This window comes from Ornithodoros turicata, chromosome 5 (genome assembly GCF_037126465.1).
Source record: "Ornithodoros turicata isolate Travis chromosome 5, ASM3712646v1, whole genome shotgun sequence".
Classification (NCBI taxonomy): domain Eukaryota; kingdom Metazoa; phylum Arthropoda; class Arachnida; order Ixodida; family Argasidae; genus Ornithodoros; species Ornithodoros turicata.
In genome coordinates this window covers 26020660-26041367 of record NC_088205.1, presented here as the reverse complement: position 1 = coordinate 26041367, position 20708 = coordinate 26020660, and the positions used below count along the sequence as shown (strand labels likewise).

At 46.7% G+C, this 20708-nt stretch overlaps 1 long non-coding RNA gene across 1 annotated transcript; it reads right to left on the bottom strand.

The window, feature by feature from the left end:
- Positions 1 to 15457: 15457 nt before the first annotated feature.
- On the bottom strand, positions 15458 to 16686 carry LOC135395410 (uncharacterized). Its single transcript, XR_010423067.1, has 3 exons — positions 16603 to 16686; positions 16383 to 16466; positions 15458 to 15896 (listed from the first exon to the last, which is right to left on the bottom strand). It is a non-coding gene; the product is annotated as an uncharacterized LOC135395410 (long non-coding RNA).
- Positions 16687 to 20708: the final 4022 nt, after the last annotated feature.

Below are 20708 nucleotides of genomic sequence, written 5' to 3'. Positions count from 1 at the left end.
AGTTACCGCGTTGCTCTATCTTGTACAGCAAGCTGATGCCTCTGGTTCAGCAGCGGTTGGCGGACGTCTGACAATTCTATCAGAAATGCTGGACGACATTAAGCCAACCCCTATAGCACAGGTCGTTTCGTATAGTGAAAAATGATAACGATCAAACTTTCTTCTGGAATAGAGAAAGAGACTGGTGACGTTGAAGGAAATTTTAAACACGTACATCTAAATAGGCCACTCGGGTGGTGAGTTTTTGGTCGCATTCGACATAGAAGTATGTGCAGATACTGTATGTCAAATTTCAGCAAATCTCAGCGGATAGAGGAATAACCAGCCAAACTTAACCACGTACTCGCATTCTGTTTCGTTTTCCACCTCCGCGGATGTAGCAGGAGTGTAAAACGAAATAAAGGCACGCGAGGGCTGTTTTCAGTGTTAGCGGAAAACAATGAAAAATACATTACGGTAAAACATCGCGACTATAGGGACGACGGGAACAGACACACGCAGAAGAACACTGTTCGGCATTCTGTTCCCGTCGTCCACATCCTTAGAAAACTTCCTAAATTGAATTAAACTATTTTCATTGAATGGCTGAAATGAAAGCTAGTCTTGAGGTTTCACCGTCATGTATTCTAGTCCCCAGCTCGCCTCCTATTTAGTAGTTCTTACAATTGATAATATTTTGTACCAGCTCCCGTGGCATAGTGGTAAGGATGATCGCTTTCCACCGCGAGACTGGGTGGTGACACGGGTTCGAATCCTAGCTGTGTGCTGTCTGAGGTTTTCCCTGGCTTTACCGAAGACTTTCCTGACGAATTTCGGCACAGTTCCCCCTGAAGTCGGCCAAGGACGCATACTAACCCCCCTACTCCTTCCTGCTGTCCTCTTTCCATCTCTCCACGTCTGTACGCCGCTCATAGCCACAGTTGCTTCGCGGCGCTAACGCGGAATTTAAAAGATATAATAATATTTTGTGCCCAGCGTATGTTTTCGTTACGTGACACAGCAAGAACCAGAAGCTGCTGGCGGCCGCGTCGCGAGGGCGACGAGAACAAAATTCAATTAACAACAAAATTCAATTAGAACAGATTAGCTGCCTTTTTTTTCAATGGTGATTATTTGAATCTGGAGAGTGATTAGTGTTCACTCTTCCTACATGGTACCGCAAGAAGGCACTCGGTACGTAAAAGTACATACGCTTTGGCGTATACAAAAAGTACGGCACGTAAAATGCGCAAGAAGCGATTGTTCTGTAACTATACTAGGTCGTTTGCTAGGGTGATGCACGATTCCCCCGATTTAAACCACCCCGTCCCGATTCCCCCGACGCGAAACAACCGGCCCATCTCCACGGCACCCAGTTCACCCGTCGCATTTCTCCCGCCTTAGTGCAGTGACCCACAAAGGTTGCAACTGAAGAATTGTTTGAGAGGCTAAACATTCCTTTAATCTTTTATTTTTAAATGGCGTGGCTAAAAAGTGTCAGGTCCGTATGCCACAAAATTGCTGAGTTTTGGTGTCACACTCGTCAATTTGTTGGTGGAACTCATTTATTACTCGAAAGGGCGCTTTTGACGCAACTGTTGATAAAGCTTGGGGTTTGATTGGGGGTCAGTCACTGGTTCCTTACTATCAATATAGCGTTTGATGAAACGGGTCACCTGGCGTTTAAAGCATTTTGTTCGAGGGCTCCTAGTTCTGGTGTCACGTAGCAGGTAGTTTATGATGCTTCCGACTACCCTGATCATAAAAGTGCGGCCGTAGTTGAAGGGCTGACTTTTATCTTTCATGTGACATCAAGAGCCACACACACACATATATAAAGAGGCGATGATGAAATGGGCCATCATGAACCACTCTTTTCTCTGCTTTCAGCATTCGTATAGCCCATAGCACGAAAAAATGTGCTGCTGTAATTTGTGATGCATTAATATGGGATTTTCTGGCTTTTATAGGCGGATAAAACCAACATTTTTCGTGTCTAAACATTCGGGCTCTAATTATCACAGTCTGATTGTACAGCCGTTTCCGTAGCGTCTTGAACATATCCAGGCAATTGCACAATTCTTATTGCGATGTTGTACACTGTTAAAACAGAACTTCACCACATAGCACGCTCATAGCCAACCATCATTCCGAATTATACTATTCCGTGTATTGATTTGTTGAAAATGGGAGGAGGCGCCTATCTGGGACACATTATGCATGTCCCAGATAAGCGCCTCCCCCCGTTTTCAACAAATCAGGACACAGAACGTCATCATTCGGAATTATGGTTGGCTAGGAGCATGCTATGTGGTGAAGTTCTATTTTAAGAGTGTAGGCTGTACATGTACCAGCCAATTATGGCAAAGTCATTTCCTCTGTGAATCTTGAGGATCTCTATGGCGAACCGAGGTCCCTTCATATGAATGGCAGGTTTGTCAGATATTTTTAGGAAGGGTGCTCATCAAATGCTGAGTACCGCCAAAACGACCCGTGTGTCTGGCAATTGATGACATCACGTGATTAGATACCGACGGCTCAACCGCTAAATTGTCACGGTTGACAACCCTGCAAAGTCTGCCTTCCCTTTTTGAAACGCAGTCTGCGCAGAAACAGTAGCGGGGGAATTGGCTAAGGGGGAAACGGCTTGGGGGAAACGAGACGGGGGAGCTGGAACGGGGGAATCGTGCTACACCCGTTTGCTGTATAAAATTCTCCACAAACAAAGGCAGCTCATTGTCATGCACGCGGCTCAGTGACCTTAAGCGCAGGTGAACCTGGTTCAAATCTCAGAACTGCATCGTTTGCCTGCGTGTTTCCTTAACGTTTTCCTTGTAGACGAAAGATTCTGTGCAGATTGAGACAAACGTCGGCACAAGTTTCATTAAAGTCGGCCCTGTCCCCTTCCCTGGCATCGTGCCGCCCATGCCGGCAGGTCCCTCGGAAAGCACATATCGTGGAAGAGAAGTATATAAGCCCATCTTTTCAGGGTGGAAGTGACCATGACCTTCGTCTGGGGTGCGAGTGGGTTATGTTCTGCGTACACATTGCTTTCATTTGCTTTTCTGCTACAACGTTTCTTGCACTTTCCCTGCCTCACTACGATACAGGCTGCAATGTTGAATACCGCTCAAGGTGAGGAGGCCTGCCGAAAGACTCCCGTCCCTTCACACGAAATTGAACAAGAGCGTGCGAGCTTACATGGACATACTGTCGGTGGCCTTGGCTTCCACGCCGGCTGCACCATTCGGAATTGCTCCTCCTTGGACATCCACACATTCCACCAAAAGCACCGCTGTGCACAGAGACGCAATCCACCACGCCATGTCCACTGCTAAAATCAACATTCCTCCCCGCGCCGCTGTTTTATATATAAGCTCGTTTCACGTAACCCCATTTCGTTTCACCACCCCCTTGTAAAAACTCTTCCCGGCAAGAGCTCCTCGCGAAAGAGGACAAACAAAGCCAACAGTGTCAACAGAACATAAACATGGCGCCGTCGTATGCGAAGTTCTCGGTCGCCGACGCTCCGCCCTTGACTTTCCGGTTGAAGTATCATTGCGCAACGGGTTGAACGCGGTCCGGTTTCTTTTTTTGAGACCATTTTCTCGTTACTGGGTCGAAAGCCCCGTTATGCCAACGTTGTCAATCTTGTTACGCTCTATGCACGGACGAGTAGTTTAAACGGTTTATTTATAAGAGCGGCCAGTGCATCATAAAAGCAAGAAAATAAAATAGATTTGTCTTCTTTTCTTTGCCTTCGATATGGTATGCAGAACAGCCGGCACCCCACAGTGCAACCACGGCCACGTATCGAAGCCACAACAAATAGTGGCTAAGGTTCACCTTGTGGTTGTGGTAGGGGACCCGGGATGTCCAATGAGAAAGCTTCGTATTGTTTTATATCACCTGCGAGGAAGAGACCCATACGGTACCTTATGTACCTCAGCAGAGGTGAAGAGACAGACCTCCTTTACTTTACAAGCGCACTCCACAACACGGCTCTCTTATTAATGCGTGATTCAGTAACAACATCAAAGGTGCATTTCTACCGTTGCAACGTGCGTTTCTATAGCGTGATCGACTCCTGAGAGCAAAGAGTGGCAACTGCCGTTGGCATCGAGTGGCATGTATACCCGTGCATACACCCTAGCACATAAGAGTAAATGGAAAATTGTTCTTTCCTTTACACTGCTTTGCGCTCTTCTGGTTGACTGGCTTTTCTCTTGCAATCTTTACTACGACTCTTACTCCACTGAGAGAGTGAGAGGTAGGGAAGAAAAACTCGACGAAGTTTACTATTGGATGACTGATGCTTGTGCTTGGGCATTGATGAGGCTTAAATGATGTGTTTGTATTAATTTATGTCATTCGCGCTTCATTGCTGAGATCTGCCTTCTTTGGCGAACATTCCTCTATCCTTGCAGGAAGACACGAAATATCCTTTGATGTGGAGTAAAAGCGGAAAGCTGAGTGTTTGCTCTTCTTCAATGCTTTTCTCACTGCTGTGTACCCTTTGTAAAACTCATTGCTCCAGTAATACTATCCCGAAAGTAGTTTACTTGCTGTGACGAAAAATCACACGATGGTAAAGTTGTTACACTGACAAAAAGGGAAGGCATCATCTTTCATCATTATCTCTATTTCTAACCGTGATGTCGTCATACTCCGCTTTCAACCTCACAAGAGATCCTTTCCTATAACGCGGTGATCTCAGGAGAATGGCCGTCTCTACGTTGCATCCACTGTAGCGTGTTGTGGGCCGCTTGAATTGCAAATAAGCATGGGCAACGCACACCCGGGATGTGGTGCAGAGAAAACACGTTTCTGCTCTACTGGTCGGATGAAGCTGAAATTAATTAGTGGTGACGGAACGAGGAGAGGACGCTCATATGCAGTAGCCTCAAGGTGGAGAAATGAGAGCAGGACACGCATCGGTGATGAGCAGCATCCACTCCCTCGGGGAGACTTCGCTCTATACAGTCGTTTTTCTTATGCTCATCATGTCTAAAGCCTCCATACTTCCACATAGAGGATTTAATGGCGCGCGACAACACATAATTATAGATTTCGAGGCCACAAAATGATGCGAACGCCAAACAGATCACGACAGCTAACGTCCGCGAGTCTGTCTTTTCACGACAAATGTGGGTATTCGGGGAAGTTGCATCCACACCCCAGAAATTCAATAGAGAGGTGTGGATGCAACCTCTCTAATCTGCGACCTGCCTAAAAAAAATCTTAAGGAATTTTTTTGTTGATCACATCGCCACCTAAGGAATTATCACAGCGTATTTCATTGTTCGAAGGTAACTACGTGAAAAAACGAAGTTGGGGGTATGTTTATTGTGACAAATAATGAAGGGAAAGGTTAGCTTTGAAAACGAACGAAGGTTGTAGATTGGACCATGAAGCGAAGAACGAGTGGTTATCTGAGCGACAGCTAAAAGCCACTGAGAGCTTCAAACGTTAACAGTTCGACAGTGGGACAGTCTGTAATGTGGGGGAAAGGTTGGACTCAGCATCGATGTTAAGAATGATCCGGGGGGGGGGGGGGGGGAGTATGGGATAAAAAAACGTAGCTTGACTGTGAAGCATACTGAAAGAGCAGTTTGTTGCATTGGCTATATACCCCAATAGCGTTTCTTAGCATTTGTTGGCGTATGTCAGCTTAGGCGAATTCTTCTCTGCACGTCAATCGATACACCCAGGGATTCACCCATGATTTTCACCTCTAGGGGGTGTGTTAGCCTGGCACTCAGTAGGAGAGGTGTGACACCAGTAACTGCTCCCTTTCGGTGGGGGGGGGGATATGTTTATTAAGAAAAAAGAGAGGAAAGGTCAGCCAGACGGAGGTCGGGTTCTATTAAAAAAAAAAGAATAAGAAGAAAAAGAAAAGAAAAAGACGAAAATGAAAGGAAAGGCTTTTTTGCCTTTCTGGCAGGTTTTGCTGTTTTTATGTGTGTGTGGGGGGGGGGGGGGAGTGCAAGATCTTTGGGAGGGTATGACGGGTTGTGAGGGGTGCCGGGAAAATTAGCTACATCTTTGTGTTTTGACCGCGTCTGCCTATCAGATTTTGATTAATAATGTACCGGTAATCGAAAATCCTACTTAGAAACCCATACATACGCATGTGGAGAGGAATTGCTAAGTTGCCAGGACTGAACAGATATTCTAAGGAAATATGCAAGTACGCTGTTGTTTGGTGAATGCTGTTTTATGATTCTTGGCGGCGGCTGTGCGGACGTACACCTAAGTTGTTTCAATAATTAATAAACCAGAACAGTGTGTCAGCGAAACGAGATAGCCTGTTTGCAGAATCGGATGTTCCAAGATCTTTCCGAAAATCACATACTGTAAATAAACTATGTAAACTACGTAATATAAACGTATTTATTTCGCGATGTGTTAATCTGCGTGAATTTCGTGACGACGATATAATCGCGAAAAACTGTACTCGCGAATAAAGTGGCCCTGAGAACGTGCTGGTCACCTGCCGACGCATAGACTCTAGCCGGCGAACATTGTCGAACGCCCTCCACAGAACAGAGGGGCCCCGACCCGCGGGTCGCATATGGCCCGGGCTCCCTTGACCACCAAATAGAAAGAAGGTACCTTCTCAAATTAATGATAAAATAGGAATAAAACCAGATTTTAAGGTTTTGTTTTTACTCCTGCCCCGCGTAGTGTGAGGTGACTCAATGAGCCATTTCACCACATTGTCGCCAGCAATGGGCTAGGGTATAGCCCCTTGGCAATGACACTCCCCACTCATGATCATTTCCATAAAGTTGTTTTTGTTGTTGCCCCACGTGGTGCAGCCCCTGTTCATGTCAGGCAGAACATATTCATGTGAGCACTTTTTATGTGGCCCATGAACCTCACCAAGTGAAAGGCACAGCCAGCTGGTCCCTCGCGAGCACTTTCGAAAACTGCTACAGTTACTAATGTGTGGACAAGATAGGCTCATTTTAATTCTCACACTTAGTTAAGTAGTGACACACTAAAACAATGCGGAACAGTTATGTACAAACGCCACTTATTTTAATTTTTTTGGAGTCAACAACAACAACTTTATTGTGAGATGATGAATGGGGAGTTTCATCGCCAGGGGCGATACTCTACCCCACTGCTGGTGGTGGTGCGAGGAATATATACGCGGGGTCATATTTAAGTAAAAAAAACCCGAAGCCATCAAGTGTCAATAAGGTCAGCTGGTTGTTTCTCTGGTTTTTCTATTTCTTTTTCCAAGTTGAAACTGTGAGCAAAGGCAACAATAGTCCGAGTAAATAGGATATAATATCAGTTCACCTGGACATTGTCATAATCGTTTGTGAAGAACACACACACACATGCACATAAAGAGATGATGATGAGTTGGGGACAGATGCCAGCCAGCAGGCTGGGCGCTGCCCGAGTGCCATTTGTAGATAGTGAGAGATGATTATGGAGATGAGGATTTAGGTGATCAAAGCAAGGTGGAGAGGCCTGTTGATGACAGGAAATCCCTAAGGTGACGGAGACCTTGGTGCATATGAACGCTACTGGACCATGGGCCCAGCACCTTGCATTTGTGAAAAACAACATATTCTTCTTGAATCGTTTTTCATATTTTCAGTTCCCGATTTAGAAAAGCCGCTTATTTTACTTGGTGTATCAAGTGGCTTTTTCCAGTATAGCGAATTCTGCACGCACTGTCGGGCTCCACAATAACTCGTACACAGCTCCTGTTGTCTGTGTTATATCACATTTAATGTGTGGTACGTAGGGCATTTTATCGTAATTGCCGTCACTTTTTCCTTTTCTTTTTTCTGTGTGGGTGTGAAGTCAGTGCGGCCCGCGACTCAATTTGAGTTTGAGGTCCCTGGACAAGACCATGGACCTTTCGGCATCGAGAAGGTACTGGCGAGTCTGCCAAAGCAACGCGGACAATCCGCAAAGTGTGCAGGGGCTCACTATCGCAAGAACGTACGGGCTAACTACTCACTACTCGATACTCTTGCTCAGTGCCCTGACGAATCAAGTGTCATGGAAGGACCTGCATCTCCATATTTCTTTCTTTGCTACATCTATGTGTCCCCGTCGATCCTCGAGTGGTGATGTGTGTGGTGATGTACAGTGGGACATGTTACGTTTGGACAACTGCGCTTCAACTGCTATTATGTGGCACATAACAGGACGGGTGACTGAGGTCTGCGTGGCGATTGCAGGTTATAGCCCTCTAGTAGCTCCCCGCATTTGTCTCCTTCTCAATTGAATACCACCCGGAGGGACTGCGATGCTGCTTAGTGCCACTATTTCTGTACGGTGAATTCGAGAATGCCTTACTTTGAAATTCGTGCTTATCAGCATGGCGTTCCGAAGCCCAACGGACGCTGTCTGCACACATTTGTTTTATTCGAGTTGATGACCGTCCTGCAAACGCTGCCCAATGAGTAATAACGACCCATTTTTGTTACCTGTAAACTTTGTGGTGTACGCCTCACATGCCTAAATTGATAATATCCTTCATTCCGAGTCCACCACATACTACACACCTCGAGCGCCTTCCCCACTTCCTCTAACTATTAGTTGAGGGCAGCATTTCAATCATACTTAGGATTTCGCAAAGTACATTTCCTTGGCATCTTGTTAGACCAGAATGCATTCCTCCAGCACGAGCAAAAAGCACAAAGGTACACCTACAAACCTGGACTCAGTGACCTTTCTCCGACATGTTTCTCATGCCCATGACAGCTTTACTCTTCCGGGTTCTAAAGGTACGAATCGCCTCATTGGGCACCGTTTCGCGTGAGCAAACATGAATACTATGGCCTATACACCTCGACGCGCCAGTGTCTTACCTGTCATTCCGCGAATGTTGGCTTTTTACCCTGGCTTTTCGGATTGCCGTTCCTGCTCCTTCCACACGGTTGAGCGACGCCGTTCAGTTATGCCTGGTTGTTGCTCTCCCCGAAACGCGACGTCATCTCTAGATCCGCACGTAAGTTCGCTGCACTGGTCAGCCTAAAGCTTGCGCTCTGGAGAATATCCTGCTGGTTTCGTGGAAAGAAATCCTTCAGGTACATACATGAGCTTGTCGGCACAATTCCCCTTGAAGTCAGCTCAGGACGCATAACCCCCTGTCCCCACCTCCTTCCTGCTGTCCTCCCTCAATCCGATCACGTCTATACGCTGCTTATAGTCACAGCTGCTTCGCGGCGCTAACAGCAATATATTATTTTTAAAAAAAACATACATGAGCTGCTTGCTTAGGCGTGCATCACCTATAGTCTTCACAGAGAAGAGACGCGTTTTGAGCCTACCAACTTGAACATCCAACCACCACCACCACGACAAATGCGACACAGCTACGTACTGCTCATAACTAAACGGCACCTTGTATCAGTTTCGCCTCACCTTCGGGACTGAGATCTAGAGCCCTGCACGGGCCGAGTTTTCCGGGCCCGACCCGGCCGGGGCGCATCGAAAAATGGCACGGCCCGATAGCCCAGTGGATAGAGCCCAGCCCGGCCTGGCCCGACCCGGTGACTCAGCGCGTAGATCCCTGCTTAGTATTTCCAGGCGTGACGTACGCATTTCTAGCGCTTATCACACAAAAGTAAATTTATAAGGAGAGAAGACACGGTCACAAACATACAAAAACTGTCGGTTTAACACCACGACAGCACGTGACCAAATTAAATCCAGGACGCACGCGGGCAAGCGTTATCGCTACACTACCAAGTTTTTGTGGATGTAGAGGATGCTGTTGAAAAACTCCTCCCAATCCTCACCTCTCTCACCAAGCTTTGTAAACGTGTTTGTGAAATACGTGAGGAGTCAGGAGCAACGTAAAGTGGCTTTGAGAATGTTATAGAGGATCGAATCATACGTATAATGCAGTGTTCCTTGCTTGTTTTTGCAAATACTATGCATTGGAAAGACGCAAGCACGTGGTGGTATATGAACAAATAGTCCCCCATTGCATGGAATTAGCTGCGTGACTCGGTCCAGCCTGACTCTCGGAAACATGTTTATCGACCCGGCCCGCCGTGCTGGCGTCTTTTGTCGACCCAGCCCGCGGACCGGGTCGGGCCGCGTCGGGAGCCCGTGCTCGTGCAGAGCTCTACTGAGATCTTCCGGCATGACACGAACCAAACCCCTATGACGCGACACAATTTGTATTTAACCTGTGATGTTCAAGGAAGACCTAACTGCAGCTTATCTTATCTACAGTTTCCACCCCATACAGGCGATTTCGTTGGCTTGCCGCAAGCCGGCGCCGACTTAGGGAACACTGCGCTCAAACTGTTACGCGTCTCGCCAAAGCCCGTACCGTCACGGTTTTACGTCCTGCAAGCTTCACGCATCCCTATTTCCACCAGGGTACGATACGGCAACCGTTTAAGCACCCTAACGAATGGTTGGGATTTTGAGTGAACATGAGCAAAATTAATCCACTCGCACATAACCGTAGTGGTCTCGCGACATCTCGCAGCGGTCTCACGACAGATACATCGAGTTCACGCCTCTTCAATGGAGGGGGCATTTTGTGTGTACCTCTATGATCCGATGGTCTTTATTGTAAATGAACTTCCGTTACTGAGCAGTCACTGTGGCATCCTGATGAGCACACACTTCCTCTGTGCGTGGTTGTCTCGTCTTTTGCGGTATCTTCTCAAGTCATTGGCAACAAGGAGTAGAGCGCAAAGCATGCAACATCCGTAGCAGAGGAAGAGATCTACTATGCTGTAGATGTCGATGGCTGAGTAGGTCTTGCTGTTTTTGTGAGGGTTAGAGGCATGGTGTGTGGGTATTATCCTTTCCACGATGCCCGCTTCAGACAAGGCCCTGAAGCTGAGAGTTGAGAAAAACAGGGTCACAAAATGTTCATGTGAAACGTAACTTTGGATGACAAATAGCACTATTCTATTCCTAGTGCTTAAAAATATGCTAAGACGCTGGCCACTCTTGACCAGGGATAATGGCACAAAGATACCGTCCATTGCAGAGACATGTTAACTTAACGATGGTTCCGATCCTGCCTTGTCTGCAGGAAAGGTGCGACATACGAAAAACGCTCTAATACATGGGTCAGAACGCTCAAACAACCTTCATGTTACTGTTAGTATAGTAATTACGCAATTATTTACAAAAAGAGCTTGTAAATCGTCACCTCAGCCTTCCATGTCTCAAAGAGAACTGTATACGAAAGAGTTCTCCGATTCTGTTTCTTTGTTAATAAATTTCAAGTTATTGTACAAAGATATTCCGTGAGGAAGTTAACGAAATTGCGTATCATCCGGTCGTTCGTTTTATGATATAATTGTCAAATGTTTCTATTCGTACCTTGCACGCAGATTGATCACAAGTTTCTCAGGGAGCCGCCGTAGTTGTAGAACTCTAGTCGGTGTACTAAATAGCGCCTTGTCGGACACGTGGAACCAACGCGAACCCATCGTACCACGACGCCTTGAGAGGAACTCCATGATGGGCTCTCTGTAGTCGATGATTACAGCTTTTCCATTTAGCACTTGACTGAGAGAGCTCCTGGAGTAAAGCTGCTCATGGCTTAGCAACTTCAGAGATCCATGACGGGCTTCAAGGTACTGAATGGAAACATTATACATATACTATAGATCTTGTACAGTATATAGATCAATATGGCGCGTCGTCTTTGAAGCGGGACCGGTGTTTTCTTTCCGATTCGTTCATTAGTCGCAACCCAGACACTGTGATTTTTTAGCGATTTTAAAGGTCTTTGAAGCACCTGGAAGCTTGTGGCAAGACGGACTGGGGCATTATTACGCCCTAATCGTTGCACAGACCGCGTTTACTTGACTGGCCGATTTGAGGGGATCTCTGGGCTGCTCCCGCCAAGTACGTTATTCTGCTACCATAATTCAGGGAAAAAAAAACTGACTGCCAGCCCCAGGGTTTGAACCTTGATCCTTCTGATTACCGGTCACCGGTGGAACCCCGGTGTGGTTCAGAGAGAGTAATCCTACAAATAATCGCTGCAGGTCAGAGTGCACCATGTAACGATTCCTATGCAAAAAGAAAACAATGGAATGAGCAAATGCAATGAAAGCTGCACAAAAGTGCGCACGTATGGCGTTCATCATCGTCAAGATGCCACAGCACCGTGTGGCTTCCCCCAGTAGTATATGTGACGTGGAGTCGTACCAGGTCCCTTGTTTCTTGCGACTGCACCCTCTCTTGGACGATCAAACACGAGCACGGTGGTCGCACAACTCTGTTTTGGCAACTCTGACGTAATGCTGGACTGGCGATGTTATTTCATTGTGTAATGAACTCGCGTTATACTACTTCATCCTTGCACGTCAATGGAAACGCAATGAATTGACGACGGCTTTTCTGTGATGTCGGGAACCAGAACGACCCGAAATTTCATGAAAGACAAAAAGAAGAAGCAAGCTGGTGTAGATGTGAATAAAGTAACATTTGTTTGAGTTTGAGCGACGGGACACAACAGGACAGAACCCTAAGTACGGGACAACAGTGCCAGAAGATGAAGAGCGTGTTTGCTGAAGTTCCATACTGTAAAAGAGCGCACAGGGGCGAAGCACATATACGTATTTTCCGGTGCATAACGCGCGCGTTATACAGTAAAAAGTGTTCTGAAGAGCTCCTGCGCGTTATCTAACGGTGCGCGTTATACACGGAAATATCTTCCCACAGAGTTCTTTCTCAGGTCGATGACGTACAAATTCTAGCCTCTTCCAGGGTGTGCTGTGACTTTCTCCCAACTAACTTAGGGTCAGTTGATAAAACCGGCAAAAGTGCACCGGACTTCATAAAAAGTTAATGATGCTGCTTAAGGTCAATAATCCCGAATTCATTTCAGAAGGCTGGCGTGATTGAGAAGGGACGCGAAACCGAAAGCGAAGAGGGCGATTGAAGTATACTATATGACACCGACTCTGTTGCATCGGAGTTTAACGGCTTTGACTAAATGGGCTTCAAATAACGCATGATACACCGCCTTGGTTTATTGTGTACACTGACAGCGCACACTGGTGGCAGCACAAAAGCTTGCAGCAACATTGCGGTGCGCGTTATACATGGAACTTCTTTCAAATTCGGCCCATTTTTAGGGGTGCGCGTTATACACGAGCGCACGTTATACATTGGAAAATACGGTACATGAACAGCGCTGACAGAATAAAGCTCAGAACCAGCAGTGAGGGATTGATTTGATTTGGTCTGTAAAAGAAAAAAATTGAGATGTTAGTCCCGAGCCACTCGGGTCTGAGGGCCTTAGAGATTTATTTCATCACTATGGTATTGTCCTGTGTATTCGTCGCTCTTTTCCCTCAAACTCGACAACAACTACAATGGCAACATGCATGACGATGCGGGATGAGGTACTTCACCGCAGGAATTACGATACCCCGCTCAAACTCAAGGAAAGGTTACGTTATCCCAAAGTCTTCATGTTGTTTAACTTACCACAGGAGTGTCTCTAAGCTCTGCATGCGTCAGAATCTCTTTCGCCTGTTCCCGAGTGGTTTCTGGTTTCTTCCCAGACAAAGTAACGTAGAGTAGCTTGAATTTAATGTGAATGACGATACTGTGCAGCAGCACAACGATGACTAACCACCAAAAGGACGCTAGGAGACGCCCTGGGTGGTGTGTCGGTATCACCTCCAATCCTGGAATAATACAGCAAATTGTCGGACAGGTCATCAAGAAACGCCGGTGAGTTTTTAAAATGCGGCAAAATTTGCCATACTGCGACATTAACGTTTGAAAGTACGCTATTGCGTAGCGAACCCAGAGGAAACGCCAGGGTGCATTGATGTGAGGTGTTCATCAATTGGTGATGAGTACGTGCTTATTATCTAAACGCAGGTATTACACAAAAGTCAGGCACATGTGCTAGCGCAGTGTTATTAAAGGGATAATGTGTCCGCATGGCCACTCTACTGTGCCCAAAATGGCTGTAGTAGGTTCCACAGGCCTCACAGTAGCAGTACACGCAGGCCTCCACAAAGGCCTGCTATCTACCACCTCAGTCGTGTACATATTTGTGTCTAGTAATTTGTGGTGGCGGTGACCAGTGCATGAAATCGTGTGAACAGGACATAATGCCTTTTGCGTACTGTACGATTTCGAGCAATGCATGAAGCAGGGGTGATAGGTGTGCAGAGGTGTACCTGACCCTCTTCGGCGATAGTAGCGAAGAACTGCCACACGTACAGCCCCACTTTGCGGCGGAGACATCGGACAAGGCTTCCACCTTCGCCACTGTAGAAGTAGTCGAAAGAAGCTGAGAGCGTAGACACCAGAAGGAGACAGAACAACAGTGCAAGCCATATCTGACGGCAGACAAATAAAATGACACAGTGTGGCTGGTCAAAAGTAATAAGTTTCCCATTAAAAGTTGTCGTTGAATTGCACATGCAAGTCTCGGTACGAAACATGCACTAAAACGCTTATAGTGTCTTTGCTGCCTTGGGGACGGGTTTGACGCCATTGTTCGCTGACACGCACGACGGATCCGCGTGGCCTTGCATCTGTCTTTGGTCCTTTGTTACTCATGAGAGTAGTAAATAAGGGAGCAGGTGTGCACTTTATATGGGCAGCATACCACCAGCAGACCAGGGTAAGAAGAAAAAACGAACAACAGAAGTCGAGGCTAAACAGGGTCTTAGTCTTCCCTTGTGTTTTTAGTCTTTGTTTTGTCCACTTCGTTTTTGTCCAGCAGGCTATGGGCTCCACTTCCCAAGCTTCAGCGAGCCAGCTGACATCGCAACACGTTCCTCATGACTCGTTCCATGATTTGAACACACCCCACATTCGGGTCACCAGTCCAAGTCGAAACATCCAAGACCAATCCAAGTTCGAAACTGATTTAATGTTCCATCATGGGGAATGTGCTGCGATGTCGGCTGGCTCGTTGACTGGCCGCGGCTCGTCCTCGTTCGCTACAGCCTACCTATGTCATCACCACCTTCTGCAGTGGGCACTGCCACACGCAGGTTCTCTACTCTGTCAGGTTCGGGAGAACTTCCTGTTCTTCTTCTTCGCTGCCCAAACGCACAAAGCGACAGATGCGAAGACTGTGGACCATGGTTGGCCTTACTCGCTGCTTGCCCGTATAGGCCCGGGACATCAGCAAGACTTGCCTAATGATATGGTTTCTCCGGGAGTGATTAACCCAGGCGCAGAATCGTTACATTCCTGATTGACATTTCCATCTGCACTTGCCTGAGAGCTGCGTTCACGGGAACGACCAGCATCGGGAAACAAATCAAACAAGCACCGCACCTGGCATCTCACATCCACACGTCACAAGACGTAAACTTTGCCTCAAGGCGTGCCTTCGTCATAGGACCTCTCCGTCCTCCGATTACATCTGGCGGCACGATCTGAAGGGTATCCTCTAGGAAACCATACAGCTATACTTACGCTGATGTATTACTCTGCCATGAACTGTTTTATATTTGTATCGTTCGTCTCAAGCTTTCGTTTTATCCATTCCTGCGCAAATTATTCGGCGTTTCTCTGTACATAAACACACACGGTTCAATTTCCAAGTGATCTTCCATGCGCGCGTGGCATTAGAGCTTCTAACGTGTGAGAGCCGAAGAAAAAACGTACCTTCCAGTCGTACGAAAAAACGAATGACATGAGGCTTCTATGCTCCATTTTCTCTCGTCTGCCCAACAGGAGCACTGCTTCTTGGTTCACGATGTCGGCCAAGAACGAGATCCCATCGGACGGAACGTACCTTCCTCTCAGCACTGCAATGTCTGCACCCTATATGTGCATGAAATGTGGGTTTATACCATCCGGTTTCCCAAGCTGCGCTTATTATCTTTTACATGTTTCTCACATTTTCATACGCAGTTTGCGCGTGGCTCCTTGCTACAGGGTGGTGACTGGTATTGAGCACGATAAAACTGAAACTGAAACGTATTTATGAGCACTAAAAAGCTGGTATGATCACTTCCACAAAGACGTGCACTATCCAGACACTGAAATACACGAGTACTGGGCTATACTTCGCTACACGAGATACTTTTTTGAAACTAAACAAGAACGTAGAAAAGTGGTGACTCATATGAAGTGTGACAAGAGAGAGGGAGAGAGAGAAAAGAAAAACATGGAGACGTTCGCCGCGACGCTATAGCCAGCTGCTCCAGAGTACCCGGTCCTGGTGCTCCTGGTCCCATAAACCAGGACGCTAATCACTTTCTTGAGATATTGTGAGTGTTCAGTCTTCAAAGATAGCAGGAGCACATATGTCTACGAGAAAGCGAACCAGGGCGCAGAGTTCGGGTTGTCTTTGCTGATTTGGCCAGCCCGCAGTACATTCTCCGTGTGAAGTGGTGGAACGGCTCAGCCGGTTCAGGGCACTGTTCACAGGCTGTCGGCTAGACATGAAGCCTCACCAGTAGGCGCTCCGCGTCCTTCGGTGCTCCACAAGTCTGGCAAATCCGATGTACCATCGACTCCTGTCTTGTACAGGAACGCTGCTGCCAGCGGAACGTTGACAACTATACCGTATTCCGTACCTCTCTCAGTTGAAATAAAGGAACTAAGCTAAAACAAGAAGTCACGTAGACCAATCATGCAAATGAACCGACTGAAAACACTGAGAAACTGAGTTACCTGAAAGTCAGTTTTTCTGAAAGTAGTTGGAAGATATCCTTGAGCGGGCCCTGTGGCTGCGCTCCACTTGAAAGCCAAAACAGCGACCTCGACTGCGTCACAAACACAAGATTTTACTTTCTACAGAATATGCACCATTCACGCATAAAACAATTGCCGGGTGCACGAACACGTCATTGCACAAACCACAAGTTACCTCTTTCAATGCAATCCGCAAATGAAGGGTCTCGTTCATGTTGCCTCGAACACTGTACAACTCTTTCTTCCTACTCCATACAACAGCACATATGCTGTCAATAGCGGACTGCCGTCCCGAATTGATGAGCCACGTGGTGCATCGAACGTTCACCCGTTGCAACCAGTAAGTCGATAGAATTATGCGTACCATTAATATCCACAACGTAGAGGTAATACGCGACGGTTTGATAATAGGCCTTCAGAAGTACATATAGTATGCGCTATATCAGCGATGTATGTCTCTATCTACGCGTGGATCAAAAAGAAACAGACCTGTTCACTGAAAATCGAAACAGAAAGTACTTAGCTGCCGCTAAGGGCGAGCTATATCGGAAAGGCTATTCTGAGAAGACGTTATCATGTCTTTATGTAAGTAATCGAGCTTAAGGGAAAATGTCCCTGAGTATAAGTTTGCATTCCTTGGTGTTGGTGAGATATACAGGGTAACGTAGTGAGATATACGTTGTTGTTTTTTAATAAATTACAGAATTTTTATTTTAAAAATTATGAGAGCGGCATAAATGTCGTTTTCGCAGTTGAGTTATACGGCCAGGCGTGCATCCCCTCGAACAGAGTATGCAACTACAAGATAACTAATTACCTAAAGTTAACTTAATTAATTATTGAATTAGGGGGTTTCGGGCAAAAGCGAGATAGCAGAATGGGAGACAATCATCGTTGAAATTCATTCTTTTATTTTTATTACTCAAACGCGCACGTGCGTTGAAATACCCATCACCAAATTTTTGTATACAAATGAGCCGAAACCGAAACCGCGCCGACCGGCAGCGCAGGGCGCACCGTGCACATTCCACGTCAGAGGGACACGTGCTTTGGAGCGATGGAGATGATTGGAGGAGATGCTGATCTGAGGGCATGTTCTTTTTTTTTTTTTTTATCAACTCGAGTAACCCGCGAGTTGGGTATGACGTAGCCTCACGTAGCCACCTTCCACAGGATTTTTGGCAGGGCTCGAGTTACTCTGCACTGGAAGATGGCGGAAGTTGAAGTTTCGAGCGCTACTTCGCGCCAAATTGTAGTGGCCAATCAGAAAGAGGAATGGGGACAGCAACCTGCTTCTGTTTTTAAATCTCTAAAATTCAGGGTGAAATCGGGTGCTATTAATGCACTTAGGTGTTATCGGGCGTGTTTGTCTTTTCTCTCTCTCTCTCTCTCTTTCTTTTTTTTTTTTTTTCTTGTTCAACCCGAGTAACCCGCGAGTTGGGTGTCTCGTAGCGTCACGTGAACATGGAGTAGCCACCCTTCTGTGGGAATTTTCGAACGGCTGGAGTTGCTCTACGTTGCAAGATGGCGGACATTGAAGTTCCGAGCGCTGCTGGCATTCAGGATGAGGAATGGGGACAAGAATTATGTGTTTGTTTTTCTCTAGAATTCTGGGTGAAATCGGGTGCTATTAATGCACTTAGGTGCTATCGTTTGTTCTGTGTGTGTCGTTTTTTGGTTGCTTGCTGTCCTTCGCAAGCTTACAAGCAGTCCTTCGTAAAAGTTGCATGTTGATCAAGCTTGCATTCATCGAGAATTATAGTTAGAGGGTGTGTAGTTCGTTATCCGGACAACTGGGTTTCAAGGATTAGTGAAAGCGTTTGAAAGGTAAATACTGTATATGCGAGTAAAAGAGGGTCATATACGGAAATTCAAAATATAAGAATAATAAAATTGTGTGGTCTAGAACCTTTTTATATGGATTTGAATAACACAACCTGAAGCACTTCTACAGCAGGCGAACCGCGGTCCTGCTAAGCCTAACGGATTTGGAGGTTGCCAAATTGTGAAATGTATAAAGCGTTAGTTTAGGTTAGGTTAGCGCACCTTGACAACGTTAATCCAGGTTAGGTCAGGGCAGTTTTCCTTTTTTTTTTTTTTTGTGAGGAGGGGGGGAGGGGTGTGCTGAGGTGGTCTTGCCGGCACCAGACTGTGCCGCCGATGTGCCTTTGCCTCCTCAGCAAACATGGCGGATGACGTTGAAGAAATCGGCGAAAAAGTTAATTTTTATGTGTTTCACACAACATATAACGCTCAATCTCTAACGAACTGTAACCATTGTGTGACCATTCTATAACTGTTTGCGTGGTCATTTTCTTTCGTTAGAAAAAGTCAATGGTCGAAGTCCCCGTTGCAAAATAAACTGTTAATGTTACTGCTAAAAACTGTAACGTTAAAGAGTATAAGTATCGGAAATAAATGTTTTGTGCTCCCCGATTGAATATACGCTTCGTGCACGGCGTCCGCCGCGCCACACAAAATCCAGAATGGCGGCGGCTGTATAGGAACTAAAGTTTTGCGCGGCCACATAGTGGCGGGAAAGCGAACTTTTTGTGTGAGCTGTCCGAAATCGAAACCTGCCGACATTGCATGTGGCAGGCTTCATGGAAATGGAAAATGTGTGAATCGGTTGCGCAACGTTGTGGATTTCAATCACTTTAAGCTCCGAACGACTACTTTCGGTGCTCATCTGTCAATACCAACAATACCAAATGTTTAGGAGGGATCGCCCGGTGGTTACGCGATCCTCAGGTGGAGTGGCGATTCTAGCATCCCGGTCTGTTGCTGCAGTTGAGGTGCCGTTGACAACAACATTGGAAGCTGTGGCTGTCCGATTGAATCTCTCTACACAGCTTACGCTCTGCTCAATATATCTTCCTCCTGCAGCAGATGTGCAGCGACAGGATATTGAAGATCTCTTAGACCAGCTGGCAGCCCCATTCCTTATTATGGGGGATTTTAATGCACACAGCCGTTTGTGGGGATGTTCAGACTGGGACTCGAGGGGCAGACTTCTTGAGGATTTGCTCCTCCGCCACTCCATCACACTCCTGAACACAACACAACCAGCATACTGCAGCACATCAACACGGACATTCTCTGCATTGGATCTTTCCATCTGTAGTGCAACCATTGCACAAGATCTGCAGTGGCACGTGATCCAAAACCCCTATGGCAGTGACCATTTTCCAACTTGGGTCGAGCATCAGTGTGACGATGCTGTGCTGTGTACGCGAAAACCCCGCTGGAGGCTGCAGGACGCGAACTGGGCGGTGTTCAGCGTGCTGGCTGACCTAACCCTACACAACATTGACAACATGAGTATCGACGAGGCCAATGAACTCATAACAAACACGATAATAGATGCTGCTACACAATCCATATCCAAGACGTCGTCCTCTCCCCAAGCGTTCAAAGCCTTGGTGGAACGACGACTGTAAACGGACGCGCAAGGAACAACAAAAGGTGTGGGCTCGTTTGCGTCGATACCCGACAGTTGAAAACATGATCCAATACAAAAGGAAGCGTGCTGCAGCCAAACGCACAAGGGAGGAGGCCAAGCGCAACACGTGGAAGGAGTTTGTGAGTACATTGAACTCGCGAACTCAGGCCAAAGTTGTGTGGGACCGTATCAATAAGATCTCCGGGAAATACAAAGGGTTTACTGTGCCTTGTCTTTCACACAATGGCGTTCCCTGTACGTCCTAGGAGGAACAGGCTAACGTACTTGGCGGACACTTTGAACACGTGTCTAGCTCCTCCCATGACAGCCAGCGTTTCCTGTCACACAAAACTGTTGCTGAAAAACGCATTATTAAACAACCTAAACAAGATACAGCACCTTACAATGTACCCTTCAACGCACATGAACTTCAGAGAGCCTTACAGGCAAGAAAGAACACTGCACCCGGCCCTGAGAGCATACACTATGACATGTTGCGGCATTTAACACCCCAGTCGCAACAAATTTTACTCCACTTTTTTAACCGTGTGTGGAGAGAAGGAACTCTTCCGTTGTCCTGGAAGCTAGCCGAAGTGGTTCCAGTTCTCAAGCCAGGGAAAGACCCGTCTGCTGCTATTAGTTA